The following is a 21,827-nucleotide window of genomic DNA, read 5'->3' as shown; positions in this document are numbered from 1 at the left end:
TAGGAATATCAGTTACTAGCAAGAATGTGATCAGTACCCAGTGTAGCGTCATGGTTAGGGTGTCAGCCCAGGATCAAAAATTCTGATTGTTGTTCAATCATTGTCCAGTCCACGCACACTCAGCTTGATCTACTTCTCAGGATGATTGTATGGATAAAATAAAGGAAAAACATGTGTGTTGCCCTGAGATCCTTGAAGGAAAGGCGGGGTAAAATGGATGTGCAGATAGAATACAGCAAAGGAGCATGCTCAGATTGCTTGACTGCGGCAGGTTTTTTTAAGAAAAAAGTTTGAACATGTTACTCTAGCAGATAAAGCTCACCGTTACTGGACTGCACTTGCACAGTTAAATTTCAAATGTTTGAAAGCCTTGTTTCCTTGTTCGTAGGCTTCTCATTACTTTGACATCAAGTGGATACTGTGGCATTCCCAAAATTCCATATTGGGCTGGCTGGTGTGTGTGTATGTGTCCAAAAATTGTTACCATCTCAATAACCAAAGGATAACCTACTACAAGACAAGCCCAAGCGAAACAACAATAGAACACCACTGGTGGTCACATAGCGCTCTCAGCGCAAACCAGTTCAACCCATCATAAATGACTTGCGATCTATGCTGGGCAATGATATTCCTCTCTCACAGTTATTGGGAGGCAAATGGTTGCTTGCCCACAGACAGACCCCTCCCTTTAAACAACTTCTCCCTCAGAATAATGTGCTTCCCAGTACTGACAAAGACTCTGGAACCAGAGCCTACAATACACCAAGATGCCAACTCTGTCCCTTTATTCACTCCAACACCACGATCACTGGACCTAACAACACCAGTACACCGTCACAGTTCATTCTCTTGTTCATCTTCCAATGTTATATATGTTATAGATCCAGAGGAGTTAGCCGTGTTAGTCTGTAGTAGCAAAATCAAAAAGAGTCCAGTAGCACCTTTAAAACTAACCAATTTTATTGTAGCATAAGCTTTTGAGAATCAAGTTCTCTTCGTCAGATGCATGATCTAAACAGGTCAAATACAGAAGAGGAGGGGAGATAGGGGAGAAATATACATTTACTAGCAAAGGAATGTTTTGGTTGCCTCCCCGCTAATTGCATCCTGTCCCCTTCTGATATATGTTATCATGGGTCAGTAATGCCCTTTCACTCTCAACTAGAGGTGGGCACGGTCCGCAAAACAGACCTAAATTTGACACGGTCCATCCCAGGTCGTGGTTCGTGAACATGCGTCTCATGGGACTCATGTTTTTCATGAACTTTGGTCAGTTTGGGCTGGTCCGTCAGTCCGTGGTTCGTGAGTCCACACATCCTGGCACTTATCTATCAATTCCCTAGACAATGGAATGGATGTTTGCAGACCTTCTCCAGCCCTTGGAATACACCAAACCTAGCCCTCAAAACTGTGATAGGCAGTTCTGACTCCTATTCTTCTCTATGCGAGCAAGGAGCAAGAATTAATTCCCTAGGCAATGGAGGCAGCCCTGGGAATACACCAATCCTAGCCCTTAAAAACCTGATAGGCAGCTCTGGCTGCTAACCAGAGAGCTCCCACTCTTCTCTATATGAGCAAGGAGCAAGAATTAATTCCCTAGGCAATGGCTGGGAAGGTGTCTGTGTGGTGAGTGAGGGGGCTCTTCCCCCATCCTTTTCTGTTTGATTTTGCTTCATTGCAACTTTTTGGTGCTGCAATCCAATGCAAGTCAATTGGCATTTGCAACTCCTAGTATCTACTGGAAGTTTCTTGGGGGCAGCTGCTTTGGGGGTCTCTAACTTGGAACTCTGAAATGCAATCTTGGCCAAACTTGGAGGATGGCTGGAGGAAAGCCGGTTGAAGCCTTGCGGTGAGATTGGCATCTCTGAGTGTGAAGGGGGTGGTCCTAGGGCCCCTGGAAGTGACAGACCATGGCCTGACAAACCAGTCCATGAATGGGGTGGGTCCATAAAAAGTGTGTGGTCCGTGATCCGTGAAATGTGACAGATCACCGGCCAATGGTCCATGGTTTTTTTCAGGCCAATCCCTACATAAATCTGACATTAGAAATCAGAACACTCAAAAAACAGTGAAGAACATTTTAATTTTCCAGGACATTCCATTACTGACCTAAAAGTGACTGCTCTCAAACAGAGAAACTTCAAGGGAGATTACAATGTGAGACTGCTGAAATGGAGAGTGATTCTGCACATGTTGGATAATGCACTTCCAATCCTCTTTATAGATAATTTGGAACGGATTTTTTCGTGTGCGGAACAAAAAATCCACCTCAAACGATTGATAAAGTGCATTGAAAGTGCATTATCCAACGTGTGCGGAAACAGCCGGAGTTTATTCACAAATTCAGAGCAATGGATCCCCAGAGTCTGAACAGAGACTTAGGATTCTTATCTCACTACGGATGCTAATTTCTGCTCTGATCAGCTGCATTGTACCTTTACCTTCTGATACCCTCACTTGTAACACCATACCCACCTTTGGCTGGGATATAAAAGCTCAATTTCATTCCTACTTGTATCTGAAGAAGGGAGCTCTGACTCTTGAAAGCTTATATCCTTGAAATCTTGTTGGTCTCTTGTTGGGTAGCTTTCCAGACTTGGAGAAGCCCTCTTTTTGCTTTGTTTTGCAATGTATCCACTAATGGCAAATGTTCCTGTGCCTCAGGAAGCCCCTTGTATGCTTTCTCCTTTTGGTACTGGCAGAAAATACACTGTTAGCAAAATGGGTCCATGAGATCTAACCCATTCTGGTTACAGACAGCCACCCACTTCTGAGTGTGTGTTTTGAAAGAGTAAATAACTGGTAGCAAAAACTAGAGCTGATAAGAAAGAGAGAAGTCAGGCTTACTAGCAGGCTGGAGTAATGAAGTGAAGATGAGATGTTCTGAGTTTGAAACAGATGATAAGGTGAGCAGATAAGCAACTATAATGGAAGTCATAAACCAATATTAATAAGCTTGGAGAAATTGCTTAATAATGTCCCAGTTAAAAACAAAACAAACAAACAAACAAAACTATGCCTTGCTCTAAATTGCGAATAAATCCTCAGTGGTTACATAGCAACTTTTAACTGTGTAATGCATTGCTTGGCAAATGAGTTAATTAGTGTTCAATTACTAGAAATTACTATCAATTACTAAATATTGCTGCTACCAATTAGATGTTCAATAGCCCCCCGTCTTTGAGCTACTATTTAATAATTAAAATTGTTAATAAATACACACATGCAGTGTGGTACCAGGCAAAACGTTTGCATCTGCAAAGGTCTAGGGGTTGTTCACGGTCAGGATACCTGGGTACAAAAATGTCCATTCCCAGAGGGGCAGTCTTGAAGGTACATGATGCAGCAAGCACATAGTACTGGTGATAAAGAAATCCCAGTCTACACAGAAAGGCTGCCCGTGAATGCCATCTATGATGCCTCGAAGCCAGGAGGGGCATAAATGTCATAAACAATTGCAAGCTCTGATATTTATTATTTTACTTATTTATGAACAAAGAGGTGTTATGAGCTGGAATCTCTCTGGGATCTCAGCCCCCTATTCCCAGAAATAGAGAAGGTGAATATTTGTTGTGCTGGATGGGGAAAGACATGCTGTCCTTGCTCAAAGGCACCTTCCTTTATTGTTTCTCTCCTATTTTCCGTCTCTTGCATCGTGGGATTGAAACATGTTCTGTCACTGAGCTCAGCTAAGCCTTGTCACAACTGAAGCTGCTTTCATCCCTTTGCACAACTTAATACGGCATGGTTTTGCTTGATGTCTGCATTATTGGAAGAGATCCCTCCTCAATAAGCAGGAATATAATTCTGCCTCATGTGAATGTTTGTGGCAGGTGATGCTGGTCCCACTGGTCTTTCCCAAGCTCTGAGGAAAATGCAGCTTCTGTTTTACAGGTCAGATTGGAAGATGCCACATCAGAGGTCATGACTTGCATGACCATCCTCTGTGGAGATGGAAATTCCTTGCCATCTCAGCTACAGGTTTCTCCCACTCTACTGGACTGAGGTTGAGGTGTGGGTGGAACAAGATGAGCTGGGAGAACCCCTGGTCCCACTGCATCTACTGCCCTCCCATTGGCGTTCCCTGCACTGAAGGCCAACAGATTAAATTTTGCATTCCCTAGAATTGCTATGGAGTGCATTCTTCTCATTCTTGTTGCATTTTCCTCCTTCCAGGACTCATGGTTCCTAGTGTATCCCCTAAACCGAATGGCAGCTGGGGAAGTGCATGTTTAGAGGCTTACCTTGATGAGAGGTGCTGTCTTAGGCATAGGTCTTAGTGAATCTGGGGCCCTGGGCCAAAGTCCAGGCTGTGGCTCCAAAATCATTGCCACTGTACTGCCATGCCACATTCTCTGCCAGAGCAAGCAAGGGGTGTCCCTCACCCCATGCGATGTGGGTACAAGCTGCCACTGGAACGCCACTGCCTGAGCCCCCAACAGGACTGTTGTTAGTGGCAGCAGGAACCTGCTCATCTTCTTTTTCCCCTTCCTTCAGGATGGTGTGGAACTGTGAGAGGTTGGTATCCCTCCCTGTCGCTCACAGGTTAAGACCACTCCTGCTTGTGAGGTCACAGCTATTATTCTCATGTAACTGCTGCGTGCGGTGAGTGTTAGTGGCTCAGGCCCAACTGGTTATCATTCCGTGGAGGCCATCAATTGTGTTGGGTTTGCCTGGCAGATGTCTCAGAGGGAAAGGGGGAAAGTTCTTGAGATTATGTGAGAGGCAGTAATTGTAAAGCTCTGGAATAACAAAGACCTAATACATCTTTAGTAAATGTTCCCGACAAGTTTCTTATCTGCTGCAAGCATTCGAGGAAAACAATTCATCTCTTAAAAGTTAAGTGTGAACACAAGATACACACCTGACACACTATGTATCTGAAGTGTGTATGCATGTATTTTTAGTTGCCTGTTTGTTCAAAAAATAAAAAAAGAAGAAAAAGTACTTTCTAGCAGTGATCTGCAAAGATAGCTCCCCATATTTTAAATAGATTAGCAGCTAAAGACACACTTGTATTTGGTTTGATATGTGGATATGCATTTAGTATTTGGGTGTCACGGTGTTTTGAAGTGGCCCTTAGAGATTTTCTGATTTTCAGCTTAAACGTATTTATATCCCATTTATAGCTGTTATTTAATGGGTAAATCTCTATAGACTTTTAAGCACAATAATATATAGAACTCCAAGAGGTTGTTTGCAAGTGTTTCAAAAGTGTCTAAATCGATCGTCTATATTTAGAGCATAGTCTATATTTGGAACAAGGAGATAAACTTGTACGTGCACTGGACCACTTCAGACTGCAGGTGAGAATTCACATGAATTAATGCTCTTCCCTAAAAACAGAGTAGAAAAGTAGCTTATCAGGGAAAGGACTACACAATAACCCTCTCCTGGTGTTTAATTTTTTATATGGAGGGGAATGTTGCCAGGGGGAGATATTCAGTTATGTGAGGCTCTGCAAGCCATCTGAAGTAGAACAGCCTACACACAGGTTTGTTCCACAGCAGTAAGAACCAGGACCGGATCTAGGGTTGCCGGTGCCCGGTGCAATCCTTACTCTGGCCTCAGCTTGCACACGTTCCCGGCACTGCGTGATGACGTCACTTCAAGCGTCCCCGTGCCGCCCGTGCGGCAAGCCGGCCGCCCCAGCGCCTGGTGCGCTGTGGAGCTGGCGACGGCGGCAGCACGGGCATGCGCTGGAGCGGCTGGCTGAGCGCAGGGCTGGGAAGTCCTGTGCGCTTGGCAAGCCAGCTGCCCCATCAGCGGGGCAGGTGAGGGTCTCCCAACCCTGCGCTCAGCCTCCCGCTCGGCAAGTCACGGCTCGCTCCTGGCAGCTGGCAGCCACGCCCGGCGCCTCCTCTTTGGCAGCGCCAGGGGCAGACTACCCCCCCGACCCCCCTCGATCTGGCCCTTGTAAGAACTGTGCCTTTCTTATAGAGATAGTAGAAAAGCTTGAGTTAGCAGGTAAAGAGGGGAGACAATGGGGAGACCAGTTCTGCTCGATACTATCGACTAAAAATCATTTCTTAGCTTCTGCTATCTAAAAAAGTCACTCCATACGTTACCAAGCCCCTCTTGTGTCTTTCTGTTGCAGCAAGCAATTATCAGGTGTTATGAATATATGAAGCTTTATACTGTGTTGTGCAATTAGTTGATGTAGCGCTTTATTGTCTATTCTGACTGACACCAGTTTTACAAGGTCTCAGGCTGAGAAGGGGCTCTCCCAAAATCGCCTGAGACATTTGCTGCAGAGCGCAGTTGTCTCTCCCTCTCCCCTGTCCCCCGCCCTGCAAAGTTGTTGATTTTCATGTGATCGGATTGTTGTGACAAAGCAAAGGTTGATTGGGCTGCTGAATTTTCACCAGTTATTATTAGACGGATGAACAATTTCAAAGCATGTTAAAAGACATTTTGCACCTTTGCAGGCATCTCACCTGCACTTATCTGATTTTATGGTTCCCAATAGCCATCGTTTCCAGCGCCCCCATTTTCTTTTAACCTCTGTGACTTCCCCATCTAACCCTTAATCCTCCGCCTCGTTTCTCAGTAGTTTATTGTCTTTAGCAAACTCCTTAAGCACAAGTTGTGAGTTTTATCACCCCATCGCAGGCTTTCATTGAAAGTGTGATCTTTTTTAAAGGTGTCTCCCACAGTGAAATTGAACATGCTGAATCTGAGAGTAATTGCAGGCCATAAGAACCACCGAAAACTGGAATGCAAGAGATATAATTTACAGAGTTCTTTTTACCCATACAGTTTATCATATATATCAGAAGAAGTCACATGCTTTGTCTTAAAACTTCCACAAAACTCATAGTTGCCAAGGAGACCGGCAAGTGTCAGCAGATGGATAATGATTCCTGTTTGCACATGCCTTGTCCTTAGCAGAAGTGGGAATTGTGGTTCTTGGAACACGATGGCTCACCTTCATTGACTTTGACCATTTGTGTTACCTATCGGCTCACAGAAGCACCACTTCTGGTGGTCGTACCTGTAAGGTTCCTGCCTCTTCACACATGTCGAGATCTGGGCTTTGGATACAGTTTCATGACTGTGTGTAATTGCTGGGAATTTTTTTCAACAAGCTTTTTATTTCCTTTCTCTCTTTGACAATTTACCTCTATGCTGCATTACAAACTCGTTTTGAAGTATATGAACATACTTCAACCTATTGTGTAGCTCTATAGTTGCCAGTGATTCTCCAGAGGTTCAGGCAGGGGAAGGCTTTCCCCAGCCTTTCCTTTACTTGGAGATGGTATTGATCTCAGGACTTTCTGTTTGCAAAGCCTGTATGTGTGCTATGTGCCATCAAGTTGTTTCCAACTAATGGCAACCTTATGAATAAAAAACCTCCACAATGTCCTATCATTATCAGCCTTGCTCAGATCTCACAAGCTGGAGGCTGTGGCTTCTTGTACAGAATGCAAACCATCTCAATTCTAGTCTTCCTCTCTTGCCACTGCCTTCCATCTCTCCTAGCATAATTGTCTTTTCCAATGAGTCTTGTCTTTTTCATGAGGTGACCAAAGTATGGTGCCCTCAGGGTCATCATTTTAGCTTCTAGGGAGAATTCAGGTTTAATTTAATTTATTGGATTTATACTCCGCCCTCCCCACATCAGCGGGCTCAGGGCGGATCGCAACACAGCTTAAAACACATTTAACTATCATTAAAATTATAAAATACTACATCTTGTCATTAAAATGACATATAGAGAGAGAGAGCAAAGAAAAACAAGGCAGAACCTAATTTGATTTAGATGCTCCATATAGCAGTTCTTCCCAGAATGAAAATATGACAAGATGGACAATGATATTACATGGGAGGGCATATGGTTTAACACACACACCCCTGCCTGGCGGAACAACTCCGTCTTACAGGCCCGGCAGAATGTTAACAAGTCCTGCTGGGCCCTGGTCTCATGAGACAGAGTGTTCCACCAGGCTGGGGCCAGGACCAAAAAGCCCGCAGATATGTCGGTCCCAGTCCGCACAGGGCTTTATAAGTTAATACCAAAACCTTGAAACTGATTCGGTACTCCACCGGCAACCAATGCAGCTAGTGCAACACAGGTGTAATATGCCCTCATACCGGTGCTCCAACGATGACCCGCGCCGCTGCATTCTGTACCAGTTGTAACTGCTGGATCAGGATCAGGGGAAGCCCTGCGTAGAGTGTGTTACAGTAGTCCAGCCTAGAGGTGGCCATTGCTTGATCTAAAACCCACTTATTTGTCTTTTTTGGCCTCCATGTTCTACAGCACTACATTTCAAATTAGTCAATTTTCTTCCTGTCAGCTTTCTTCATTGTCCAACTTTCACATCCATACATCGTAATGGGGAATACCATCGTTTGGATTATTTTGATCTTGGTCTCCTGAGAGACATCCTTATCCTTAAGAATCTTTTTTAGTTCCTTCGTGACTGCCCTTCCAAGTCTCAATCTCCTTCTAATTTCTCAGATGCAGTCTCCCTTTTGGTTGATGCTTGGCCCAAGGAACATAAAATATTTAACAGTTTCCGTATCTTCACTGTCACTGTCATACTTAAAATTGAGTCAATTCATTGTCATTGCCATTGCCATCCTTAAAATTGAGTCAATTCCTCAGTACTTTTGTCTTCTTGATGTTCAGCTGTAACCCTGCTTTGGCCCTTTCTCCTGTAACTTTCATCAGTATATCTATCGATAGATCAATTGATCGATCGATTGATCGATCGATCTATTTTAATTTTTGGATGTTTTTAATTTATGGTCTTAAATGGTATGCACTATCTGATGTAATTTTAGCTTTGTGTGTAAATTGTGATCCGCCCTGAGCCTGCTGTCACGGGGAGGGCGGAATACAAATCTAATAAATTAAATTAAATTAAATTAGTAGTTGTTTCAGTCTTCACTGTGTTCTACCAGTAATGTGGTATCATCTGTATATCTCAAATTGTTAATGTTTCTGCCACCAATTCTCACTCCACTTTCTTCTAAATCTAAACCAGCTTTCCTTATTATATGTTCTACATATAGATTGAACAGATGGGGAGATAATATTCATTATTGTCTGACACCTTTGCCAATTGGAAACCATTCTGTTTCCTCATATTCTGTTCTAACAGTAGCCCCTTGTCCAGAGTACAAGTTGCACATCAACACAATCAGATGTTGTGACGCACTCATTTCTTTTAACACCTTCCATAGCTTTTCATGATACATACTATCAAAAGCTTTGCTGTAATCTATAAAATGCAGGATGATTTTCTTTTGAAATTCTCTAGTTTGCTCCATTAACCGTCGTAAATTTGCAATATCATCTCTAGTATATCTTCCTTTTCTGAATTCAGCTTGAACATCTGGCGTTTCTCATTCCATACAGGATAAGAATTTTTGCTGTAGAATTTTGAGAATCACTTTGATTGTGTGGGAAATTAATGCAATGGTCCAATAATTGCTGCAATCTTTGACATCTCCCTTTTTTAAAAGACTTGGAATGTAGATTGAGCATGTCCAGTCTGTAGACCATTGTTTTGTTTTCCATATTTGTTGACATGTTCTTATTAAGATCTTGATAGACTTAGTTTCTACAGCTTGAAATAGCTCTATTGGTATACCATATAATCCAGGTGATTTGTTCCCCCCCCCCAATTCTTTGAACGCAGCTTTCACTTCACTTTCTAAGATTGTAGATTCTTTGTTAAAAGATTCTTCTTTGAAGGAATCTGTCATCTTTACATCCTTTCTGTATAGTTCTTCAGTGGATTGTTTTCATCTTTTCTTTATTTTGTCTTGATCAGATGCTGTATACTTGTGTTGATCACCCAGCGTCTCTAACCATGGTTTGAATTTCTCTTTCATTTCCTGGATTTTGTGGATCAGATCTCTTGTTATTCCCCTTTTTCTTTGTTCTTTTTATTTCTTTGCACTGGTTGTTAAATTAGTTCTCTTTGTCTCTGTATGCAGATTGCCAAAAAGCTGCATTTAGAATTCTGATTCTATTTCTGTCACCTTTTAACTTTTGCTTCTCTTCTATCTTTAGCAATTTTTAAGAGTTTCATCAGCCATCCATCTAGGCTTCTCCTTTCTTTTAGCTGCAGGAATACTCTTTGTGCATTCTTCCCTCATAATGTCTCTGGCTTCGACCCTTCATTCTTCCAGTTCATGATTTATTCCACTTAGTAATGAAAATCTATAGATCTTTACATGATCTATAAATGTTTAAGGAATGTTATCCAGATTATATTTTCACGCTGTGATTCTTTTAGTATTTCTCTTCAGCTTTATTCTAATTACTGATATTAACAATTTGTTGTCTCTATCACAATTAACTCCCGGACCAGTCTTGTTTTAGTAGAGAGAATAAATCCTCTCCATCTTTTTTCTGTTTCCAGTTATGTAATCTGTTTGGTTTATATATTGACAATTGGTGATTTCCACATATACGATTATCTGTTCAGTTGCCTAAAGCATGTATTTGCAATGTACAAATTCACAGAATTCTATGAGTTGCTCTCCTGCTTCATTTTGCAATCCTAGTCCAAATTTTCTGACAGTTTGATTCTGCTTTATTTCCTTCTTTTGCTTACCTGTCTCCTATGATGATCAGCACATCTTGTTTAGGAATATGATAAATTTCTTCTCGGACACTTGCGTAAAAGCTTTCAGTTTCTTCCTCTTTGGCATCTGTAGTTGGGGTATAAATTGAATGATGGTAATGTTGGTAGGCCTACCATGAAGTCTGATTGATATTATTCAGTCAGACTTTGCATATGGTTCTAGATTGCTTATGCTATATCTCACCTCACTATTAGAGCAGCACCCTTTCTTCTGAGTTTATGTGCTCCCCAGTAAACATGGAAAGATCACTGCATAACATCAATTAACATATGAAGGAACGACCATCTATTGTTGAGTCAAACTATTGATCCGTTTGATCCCTCTAGTGCAATCATTTTTGCTGCCTCTGGCGGCAGTTTCCAGGGGTTTGCTTTTCAGCCTGAATACCTTGAGAACATTCCAAATGGAGAAGCCATGCAAAGCATCTGGTACTTCAGAATGAAAGGCACTGAGCTGCTGCTCCACCTCCCCCCCCCACCTTTCTTCAGTTTCATGTTGTGGTTATGGCAGCAATGGGATGGATGATGTTCAAGGACTGTGTTCAGCCCATGGGACGACTTATATATTTACCCCTTTATTTCCCATTAGCGCAGAGTGGCAAGCTGCAGTACTGCAGCCCAAGCTCTGTTCATGACCTGAATTCAGTCCTGGCAGAAGTAAGGTTCAGGTAGACAACTCAAAGTTGACTCAACCTTCCATTCTTCCGAGGTCAGTAAAATGAATACCAAGTTTCCCAGGGGTAAAGTGTAGATAAATGGGAAAGGCAATGGCAAACCACCCCGTGACAAGAAGTCTGCCAAGAAAACGTTGGGATGCAATGTCCCCCCCCCCCACCATGGGTCAGTAATGACTCGGTGCTTGCACAGGGGGCTACCTTTACCTTACCTTCCCATTAGCTAATAAATTTCACATAAACTGTGTTGTTTCCTACAGAACCTGACATTTTGTTCCAAATCCCTATTTAAATCCATTGCCCTCCCATTGCCGACAGAAAATTGGAAAAGCAGCTGGCTCAACTGGAAGCCTTTTGAATGTTAGCTTTCTTAATTTCTGTGGAGATATCACACCTACCAAATCCCTTCCCTTCCCCTTTTCTGTCCCCTGTGCCCATGTTATAGAACCCTGGAACGAGAACCTAATCCGAAGGTTAACTCTTCGGAACAGGGGAGCTGTCCTATTAGGTCCATTGCATACTTCTTGTGCTCCCATTGAGTCTCGTTTGGGAAGGATAGAGCTCCTTGGCATGCCTTTTTGTCAAATACAGTTTTAAAGACCTCCCTGAAACCCAATATATCTATACAGAACACTTGAGGATATGATCTTTTGCAAGGGGGGGGGGGAGCGACTTTATTTTTCTTTTCTTTCCAGTGTATGCTCTTGTGATCAAATCTCTTTCCATCTCTGACATAAAGATTAAAGCCTCTCCTTTGAGTGAAACTGACCTTAAAAGCCGTGCATTAGCAACAGAACTTACTAGCATCTGTTCTCCATGTTTATTCTCAGCATAAATCCAAGCAAGTAATGCAGGCTTGACAGGGTGAAATGAGATCAGCTATAGGGAAGCAGCTGCAACAGGGTTCTGTTAGCATGCAGGTGGAATTGTAGCAGGCAGGTGATATCTTTTTGGGATTGGCAACAGCACTAATCAACAATTGAAACTTTTCTCTGTATCCAGACAGCATCATTGGCAGAGAATTTTCAGAGCTGGGTCAGATGCAAAGTCCCATCTCTGGTAGTTCACTCTGAAAGGATGATATGAGTTGGAATATAGTGGTTTAAAGAACACCAAAGCTGAGAATAAGGGCTGTTTCATGCAAGAGGTTTCCATACAAGTGTAGGAATTATCACTCATGGATCTTGCTTGCAGTAGACATCTGATTGACAGTTGCTATAAAATGAACTTTTCACACTTCTTAAGAGTGCTGTAGGCAAAAGTCTAGAAGAATTTCTGAAATAATCTGAGATACATTCTGAGACATGGGGTCTGCAGGCATTGGGTTGGATCCAGGCTAAATTGAACATTTCTGATGATCCCTCCTTCGTAGTGCATAGGCTTGCCAGCTAGGGAAAATCCTGGAAATTTGGGGGCAATGCTTGAAGAAGGGGGAGTTTGGGGAGGGAAGGGAGCTCAGCAGTGTCATGATGCCCCAGAGTCTGCTCTCACAAACTGCCTTTTCCTCCAGGGGAACTGATCTCTGTACTCTGGAGATCATTCGTAACCCAAGCCCCACTCTACCTTCCTCATCTCATTCCTCAGGATCTCATATCCCCCTGCAACAGCACTTTGTGGAGATCTGTGGGTTGCAGTGGGAGGAGAGAGGCAGGAAGGTTCTGTTTTGCCACAGGAAAATTTAGTCTGGATACAACCTATTGGGTGCAACCACAGGAGGCATGGTTGGCCAGTAGCAAGCAAATAATGACATTAGTACATAGCTGGACACAATCCTGGGGCAAGTTGAAATATAGCAGGCAGGCAAGGATTTATCTTACCCCTTTATTGTACAAGATATTGCACCAGGGACAAGAATAATGATTGTAGATGGAGACCAGCTGAGCAGAGTTCTAAAGAGAGAAAACTTTCAGAGCTGTTCCTAGAAGTAGAAAAAAAGCAGTATCACATACAACATCATCACATATTCAACAAAAAACTATTGTTGACCATTGTTGCCTACAGCCACCAAGATACATCTTTTTGCATTGGAAAATAAAGTGAAAATCATCTCAGTTTTATTCTATGGAAAATAAACATTTCCACAGACTGGAAATGTTCGATCTGTATTCCACTTCTGAAAAAGGGAGATGCCAAAGATTTCAGCAAATAGATTAGATTTAGAAGAAGGTGGAATGAAAACTGGTGGAAGGAACATTAACAATTTGCAATATGTAGATGACACCATGTTACCAGAAAAAATAGTGAAGACTTGAAATGACTGATGAAGGCTAAAGGAGAAAATGCCAATGCAGGATTACAGCTGAACATAAAGATATGGAAATTATGAAAGATTTTCTATTCCTTGGTTCAATCATTGGCCAAAAGGGAGAATACAACTGAGAAATCAGAAGGAGATTGAGACTTGGAAGGGCAGCCATGAAGGAACTAGAAAAGATCCTTAAGGATAAGGATGTGTTGCTGGGGACCAAGATAAAGATCAGTCGTAGTATGGTATTCCCCATTACTATGTATTGAAAGCTGGACTATGAAGAAAGTTGACTCATTTGAAAAGTGCTGCTGGAGGAAAGTTTTTTGGATACCATGTATGACCAAAAATACAAATAAGTGAGTTCTAGATCAAATCAAACCTGAATTCTCCCTAGAATGATGAAATTAAGGGTATCATAGTCAATAAAGGAAGCTATGACCTTCATTTTACAAGATCTGAACAAGGTTGTTAATGATAGGCAGTCAGGGAGTGTCAGAGCTTGCTATGGATGCCGCTAGGTGGGGCGCCAGCAGGCCTGGTTCTGACTTCAAAGGGGTGTCAGGGATACTGCAGGACCCTGATCTGTGGAAGGAGGGGCAGTATACCTCACCCAGACTCCCTCTCAGTCCACTCACCGGCCTGCTCAACCTGACCCCATCATCACTTTTCCTCTCCTCCTTCATCAGTTTTCCTCCTCCCCCTCCTTGCACTCTCTCACTTCTCTCCATCACTCCTCCTCAACCCACCATGCCCTGTGAGAGGGCTTCCCTTTTATCCCCTCAGCCTTGCCATGCTCCACCTGCCAGCCACGCCCTCCTGCTGCCTTCTAACCATGGCCCTAGCTGGCTTAGGCAGCTGCACCTGTGCTTGTTTGGCTGGAAGCACTGGGCTGGGCCACCTGGGTCTCGTTGGCTGGGCTGACGGCTGAAGGCAGGTCCAGCTGAGCCTCTTTGGCTGACTGCCCATCTTCTCCCCCAGATTGCCTCAGGCAGCTCTACCTGGTGTTGCTTTGCTCCTGGCCTCCCCATGGCTAGATTATTGCTTTCAAGCTGGGCTGCAGGCTAAGGCTTCAGTTTGCCCGGCTGCTGGTTGCCTGTCCCTGCTGAGTTGCTAAGGCTGCTTCTCCTCCCTGGCTGGTAAGGCTCCTGTTTGGTCAGCTGCTGTCTGTCTGTCTGCACTGCCTTTTTCCTCTCCCTCTGCTCTGGCCCCCTCTTGGTTGACCCCACTCTCCCTGCCTGGCCTCCTAGACTCCCACTGGAGGGTGGGACTAGCTGGCCTCCACCTGCCCCCTCTAACCCTCTGATGCTCGTGTGCTTCTTTCCCTCCTTCCTGTGTAGGTAGGTTCTGGCCCTGGGAGCCTGATGGGGTGACTGGGCGGCTGTCTCCCAGCTGTCTCCCATCTCCTCCTCCCGGCAAGTCTGGGGGCTGTGCTGTGGACCCCAGACAGGAAGGACATTCGTTCATTGGGTCACCATGTGTCAGAAGTGATGTGATGGTACATGACACACACAACTCTGATGACTGCATTAGGACTTATATCTCCTTGCAGCTCCCTGAGCCAACTAAAGTTTATAGGACTGAGCTGTTGGTTCCTGCCATCCTATCAGTAGGTTTTCTTTTGAGATGACCTGGTGGCTAGATGACTGTGGGTGTCAGCTGCTCTACAAGCTCCCACCCTTTAAAAAAGATGGAAGCTATTTCTACCTCCTTCTTCTGAAATGAAAGATCCCTGCTCCCATTCCAAGGTGAGGTCTGTAGATTGTTATGAGAATGTCTCTGTGCCCTTGCAAAAGACTCATGGACCCCATGGGTTCACAGTCCCCAGTTTGAGAAAACACTGCCCTAGTTTTTTTTTTTTTATCTCAGTAGTTTCTGACTGAGAAAGGAATGGGCTTGAGCCTGGGACCTCAGTCCTCTGCCATTCCGTTGGTTCCCTGTGTGCTTTCTGGCACCTCAAGTGCAAGTTTTTATGGAGTGCAGAAGGAACACATTTCTTGCTCAGAATAAATAATACACTGCATTTGGTTTGCTTTGTGTTAAAAAATGCCTTGCTGTAGCTCGAATGTTGTGTAACTAGTTTGCTTTTAGATTTAGCATGATTTTGGCATGAAAGAGTGTGATAGTGGTGGGAAACATATGAATGAAGTGACTGGGGAGCACGGATAAAAGGGCAAAAGCAAAGGTTATGCGAATAGATACGTCCTGAGAATTTCCATCCCCTCAAATTCAGAATATACCACACCGTGCTCTTTCAGACATCATAAAGTTTGGCTGCTTTCTGTATCAGTTTTTCTTAGAAATCTGCTGACAAACTGAATCTGAGCCAGCTATATTACTCTACACAGATTCAGTATGTGTAGAATCATGGAAAACAATCAGCTACACAGAAAATCCCTGGGGCAGGAAATGTGCGAACATTCAAAGACATCAACTGAGAAAGGCCTCGAGTGTCTCCTTTGGCTCCTCTTTGGTTCCTGGGGGCTGAGCGAATATGTTCAGAGAACTTGCCTGTCTCCTTCTCCAAAACAACCTTTGTTCCGAACGTCCTCCGGGCAGGACAGTCAGTCCTCCCTGGTTCACTGTCATCCGCTCTTGACAGGTCCTCGTGTTTAAATAATAAGCCCTCTAATGTGTCCAAACTCTCTGTGTAAAAAACCTGGTTGAAGAATCCTCTTTCTCTGTGGCAGAGGAAGACTGTGAAGTTGTTCCTCTTAGCTGAACACCCGGTTAACATTTCATACCTTGAATGGTTCTTTGACGCTCACCAACCCTTGTCTTGGTGGTGGTGGTGGTGGCTGTGACGACTAGCAGCTCACTTGCTCGCATGAAGGGAACTGCCCCTTCTTCTTCCCAAGTTATCAGAGAGGGTGGGAGTCGAGGAAGAATAGTAATTAACAGTGCAGTCTTAAACAGAATTATATCCTTCTACATCTGTTGGCCTCAATGGGCATATCTGTGCGTAGGGTTGCACTATAACCTGTACAGACATAGATGCATACTTCTTGAGTAATGAAGCAACTTCATTATTGTGGTTGACTGAGATTGAAGCCAATATTCTTGGCACATCTTCTAAAAACTCCATGTGCACATACATCCACAGTTTGCTAAACAGCAGGGAAGTTAGCAGGTAAGAAGAATAAATGGCATCTTTAAAAAAAATTGTGGCCTACCAGCCTAGAAGCCTTTATTTGTTGGGGAGAAAGGGACTGGAACACAACCCTCTGAGCTGTTTCTCAGCAACAAATGATCGGTCATATCAGGAAAGATTCCAAGGTTCCATAAACTGCTTCCATCCTAATCTGTACTGGTTCTGGCTGTTACATTTTGTGAACATGATGTCTGCTTTATGAAGAATGGACCCTCCAACATTACAAGGACTTTGGTCCTGTTTATTATTTGGAACCCTTTTCTCATGTTCTAAAACTTTGGGTTTCATTTACACATCATGACAAACTATTGATTAACTGTGGTTTGATCAAGTCCCAGTTAAGCTGCATCCACATATCACTGGATGTTGCACTACTGCAGTCCTGCATGACTGGATCATCTCATCCACACAGGAAAATAAAATTGAGAATAACTACAGGAGCACAAATGTAGTATAATACTCAATGATGTGATGCAGCCTTTGTTGAGATGACTGAATGCAAGCAGCTGTTGGTTGGCACTGAATTCAGGATATAAACGGGGTTATTAAAAACCCCAGTTTATACTATTTGTGACTTGTTCTGACATCTGTATCCATAAACCACAGTTTAAGTATCACAGAGGCAGCAGTAAAATCAAAAAGAGTCCAGTAGCACCTTTAAGACTAACCAATTTTATTGTAGCATAAGCTTTCGAGAATCAAGTTCTCTTCGTCAGATGCCTGATCCAAACTGGCCACATACAGAAGAGGAGGGGAGAGAGGGAAAGAAGGGGACATATATCACAAGGGGACAGGATGCAATTAGCGGGGAGGCAACCCAAACATTCCTTTGCTAGTAAATGTAAACATCTCCTTTTGGTGTGGAGTCAGTTTGCCGTGTTTGTTTGGAAAGTATCCAATTCCTATGTAGTATAAGCCTTCGATAACCACAGCTCTCCCTGCCAGATGCATCTGACAAAGAGAACTGTGGTCCCCGAAAGCCCACACCAGGCGACACTGGGCTCCCCCAGACCACGCCTCTGTAAAGGAAATCTGTTACCTGTGATAATGTGATAACCATTCATAGTCTCTATTCAGTCCCAGCTTGACAGAGTCAAATTTGCATATGAATTCCAGTTCAGCAGCCTCCCGTTGGATTTTGTTTTTGAAAGGTTTCTGTTGAACCACAGCGAGCTTTAAGTCTTTGGTGGAATGTCCTGGTAGATTGAAGTGTTCTCCCACTGGTTTTTGGACGTTTCCATTTCTAATGTCAGATTTGTGTCCATTTATTCTTTTGCGTAGAGGTTGGCTGGTTTGTCCAATGTACAGAGCAGAAGGACATTGTTGGCACATGAGGGCATATATCAGATTGGAGGATGAGCAGCTGTAAGAGCCAGAGACAGTGTAGTTGATGCCATTGGGTCCTGTAATTGTATTCCCTGGGTAGATATAGGGGCAGAGCTGGCATCTGGGTCTGTTGCAGGGCCTGGTCCCTGTGCTGGTGACTCTGCTGGGCGATTCATGATTGTAAGTGAGAAGTTGTTTAAGGTTGGGGGGCTGTCTGTAGGCAAGGAAAGGTCTTCCACCCAGGGCTTCTGATAGAGAGGTATCATTTTCCAGGATGGGTTGTAGCTCACTGATGATACGTTGGATGGGTTTGAGCTGGGAGCTATAGGTGACAACCAGTGGTGTTCTGTTGTTAGTTCCTTTAGGTTTGTCCTGGAGCAGACTGTTTCTGGGTACTAGTCTGGCCCTGTTGATTTGTTTCTTCACTTCATTTGGTGGGTACTGTAGTCTCAAAAATGCTTGTTGTAAATCTCTTAAGTGTGAGTCTCGGTCGAGAGCATTGGAGCAGATATGGCAGCAGTGTCGTTTAGGCAGCAGGGTAGTGAAGATAGTCTCTCTGCTGAGAGGCGAAGAGACAAGAAGCAGATAAGCCAGGCATTTTGTACAAACCAGGGTTTGTTACTTATGCCTGGTATGCTAATCAGAGTCCATGACATATTTAATCAAGCCACAGTTTATCATCAGATCTGAAATGTAGCTCTTGCCCATTATCATGCTGGTCCTGGACAGCTAGGTGCAGCTTCTCTGCTGATCCATCCTTTTTGAGGAAAGAGTGTGTGTGTGAAACTATATTCTAAAAAAGTAGATCTTGTCATTAGATAGTTACGGCCTGATTCAGTCTCTAGAGCAAGTTGATTATTGAGTCAGTATAGTGTGGTGGTTAGAATGTTGGACTAGAATCTGTGAGGCCTAGGTTTGAATCTCCACTCTGTCATGGAAACTGGCTGAGTACCACACACTCTCAGCCTAACCTACTTCACAAATGGAGGTGAGAACAATGATAGAAGCTGCCTTGGGTCCTCACTAGGAAGAAAGGTGGGGTATAAATTAAGTAAATAAATAATTACTAGTTGGCAGAAATCACTATCCGTTCAAGAAAGAGCCCTTCTTTTTAAAAAATGTGAATTGTATGTTGCTAAGTGAGCGAGAGAGAGTGAAAGTGATCCATCATTCACACCGTGGCTTAGTTCAGCCAAAACTCCAAATCATGGTTTGGTTCCATGTAAACATGCCTTGAAAGAACCTGAAGCTGGTTTGAAGGGTTTTTCCTTTCCCCTGCACTTATACGCTGCCAATTCATCACCTTTGGGTTTTTGCTCTAGTCCTGCTTACCAGGAATCAGCCCTTCCTGGAGCTAGGCTTTCCACCCCCCACCTGTGGAGAGGAAAACCCTGCTCCCCTCTGCCCCCCCCCAGTGCCAGTCACCTGACTGGTGGGAGAAGTGCACATGCTCCCGCGCTTCCCTGTCACGCCAGAAAATGATGTAATTTTCCCATGCAATGGTGATGTTGCAGTTCATGCTGAAGCCCAATTCATTAAAAATTGTGGGCGCACATGCAGGAGGTGAGTACCCCTCTGCCCTGCAGCCCCCACTTTGACCCCTGAGAGGTTTTGGTGACCCTACTTTGAACTCCTGGTTTTCTGGACCAGTGCAAACCACAGGTGTCCATATAGGATGTCATGACATCACTCTAGTTTGCCAGTAGTCTTGTGCTGTGCAAGTGAAGGAGAAGGGTGCAGGAGGGAATCCTAAGGCAAGTCTGAGGGGGCTCCGTCAAGGCTTGGGTCACCAGAAGACAACTTGGCCTTGCATCTGGGTTTAGTAGCCAGCACTATTTTGACCTGGTTTTTTCTGCAGGTGGTGGGTGAATAGTAGCTAGCAGGGCTTTTTTGGGGGGAAAAGAGGTGGTGGAACTCAGTGGGTTGCTCTTGGAGAAAATGGTCACATGGCTGGTGGCCCCACCCCCTGATCTCCAGACAGAGGGGAGTTGCGGAGGGCAATCTAAACTCCCCTCTGTCTGGAGATCAGGGGGCGGGGCCACCAGCCATGGGACCATTTTCAAAAGGTTCCGGAATTCTGTTCCACCGCGTTCCAGCTGAAAAAAAGACCTGGTAGCTAGGGTTGCCAAGTTTCCTGGGCTTGAAATCAGGGGAAAGAGATGCTTGGAGGTACTCCAGAAGGACTTAATGGACTTAAATGTGCACCAGAGCACTTCCTCCTCATGCTGGGAATGATGTCATTCCCGACATGAGGAGGAAGTGCTCCGGAGTCTGCGGAAGTGTGCTTCTGGTCTCCCAGGCCCGTTCCTGAGCCTTCTCCCCACCAACCAGATAAGAAGTGGTGGAGGGCAAAATCTGGGAGTGGAGGATCCCCAGCCCTCACTGGGGGAATGGGATCCCTAATCGTAGCCTTGCGTCATGTACCCTGCAATCAACAGAGCTTAACTGATTTGTGGCATATCCGGTCTTGAATTCTCATCTCAGCTGTGTTCTAGAGGTAGGTAAAGGTAGTCTCCTGTGCAAGCACCAAGTCATTACTGATCCATGGGGGATGTTGCATCACGACGTTTTCTTGGCAGACTTTTTACGGGGTGGTTTGCCATTGCCTTCCCCAGTCATCTACACTTTACCCCCAGAAAACTGGGTACTCATTTTACCGACCTCAGAAGGATGGAAGGCTGAGTCAACCGTGAGCCAGCTACCTGAACCCGGTTTCTGCCAGGATTGAACTCGGGCCGTGAGCAGAGCTTGGGCTTACCACTCTGTGGTATACTGCTGAATAACAGCCTTTGCAAATTCTGTTTACATTTAACGTAAATACAGGGCTACATTTGAGAGAACTGATCTCTAGGAGATTGCTTTTCCTGATCAGCTCTGAACCTGTGGGTTGGCCTGAAGCAAGTTGTCTCCTCTCGCCCCCCGCCATTGGTGGAACATGAGTAACTGTGGTCCATTTCACAAGGCTGCTCTGATGATTAAGTAAGTGGGGCTGCTGCTTATCTGCCCAGTGAACAATTGCTGTATGCTGCACCCTGCGAGAAGAAAATAAAGATTGTATAGTGCTATAAATGTTCTAAAGGCCATTGCTACTTAAGTACTCCTCATTCTCCTGTAGCCACTGCCCCCCCCCACCGTACATGCACATGACATACTACTCCCTGCTGTCTTTGTTGAGAGGTGACTTGCATTTTCCTCTAGGTAGCTGTAAGCCTGTGTGAGCAATGTAGTTGGCAGTATTCCGTTCCAGGCGAATGAGAAATCTATCCATGGGCAGCTGTAGCCTACTTCTCAGCAATTCAGGGCACAGAAACAACTGCCCACTCGGGTAAAATGCTCCAAATAATACATATCTCAGCTCTGGAGTGTTCATTGGGTAGCAGGCTTTGTGGAAGTCGTTCTTTGTTCCGGCCGTGCACAGGCTGAGTTCTTGCCTATGATAAATGTGCCTGTGCTGCACTTCTTCAGACTGTATGTGGGTGCTCACACGATGAATTACCATTCTCCCCTAAATCCCTGCATATAGAAACCTGGCCAATCAGAGAAATGGCAACTTGCATAGTTCTCCTCTCCTCCAGTTAATCCTCAAAACACCCCTGTGAGGACGGTTAGGCTAAGTGACTGGCCCAAGGTCACCCAGCAAGCTTCCATGGCACAGTGAAGATTTGTACCCTGTGTCTCCAGGGACTTAATCAGACAATGTAGCTGCTACACCATGCTGGCTGTCTGACATGCAGTAGGGTTTTTGTCCCTGTATGTACACGGAGCAGTCACGTGTCCTTCGAAATTTATGGTAAAAGTCTGCTTCCAGTGTGAGTCAGTTTAATTTC

The 21,827-nt window shown here is 44.3% G+C and overlaps 1 protein-coding gene across 1 annotated transcript in view; it reads left to right on the top strand.

Annotated features, from left to right (window-relative positions):
* Positions 1–21,827, top strand: part of ASTN2 (astrotactin 2) — an 804,644-nt gene that overhangs the window by 477,624 nt on the left and 305,193 nt on the right. The window lies entirely within an intron of this gene.

The sequence above is a fragment of the Eublepharis macularius genome, chromosome 14 (assembly GCF_028583425.1).
Source record: "Eublepharis macularius isolate TG4126 chromosome 14, MPM_Emac_v1.0, whole genome shotgun sequence".
In the NCBI taxonomy this organism is placed as follows: Eukaryota; Metazoa; Chordata; class Lepidosauria; order Squamata; family Eublepharidae; genus Eublepharis; species Eublepharis macularius.
This window is presented reverse-complemented; position numbering and strand designations above follow the sequence as displayed.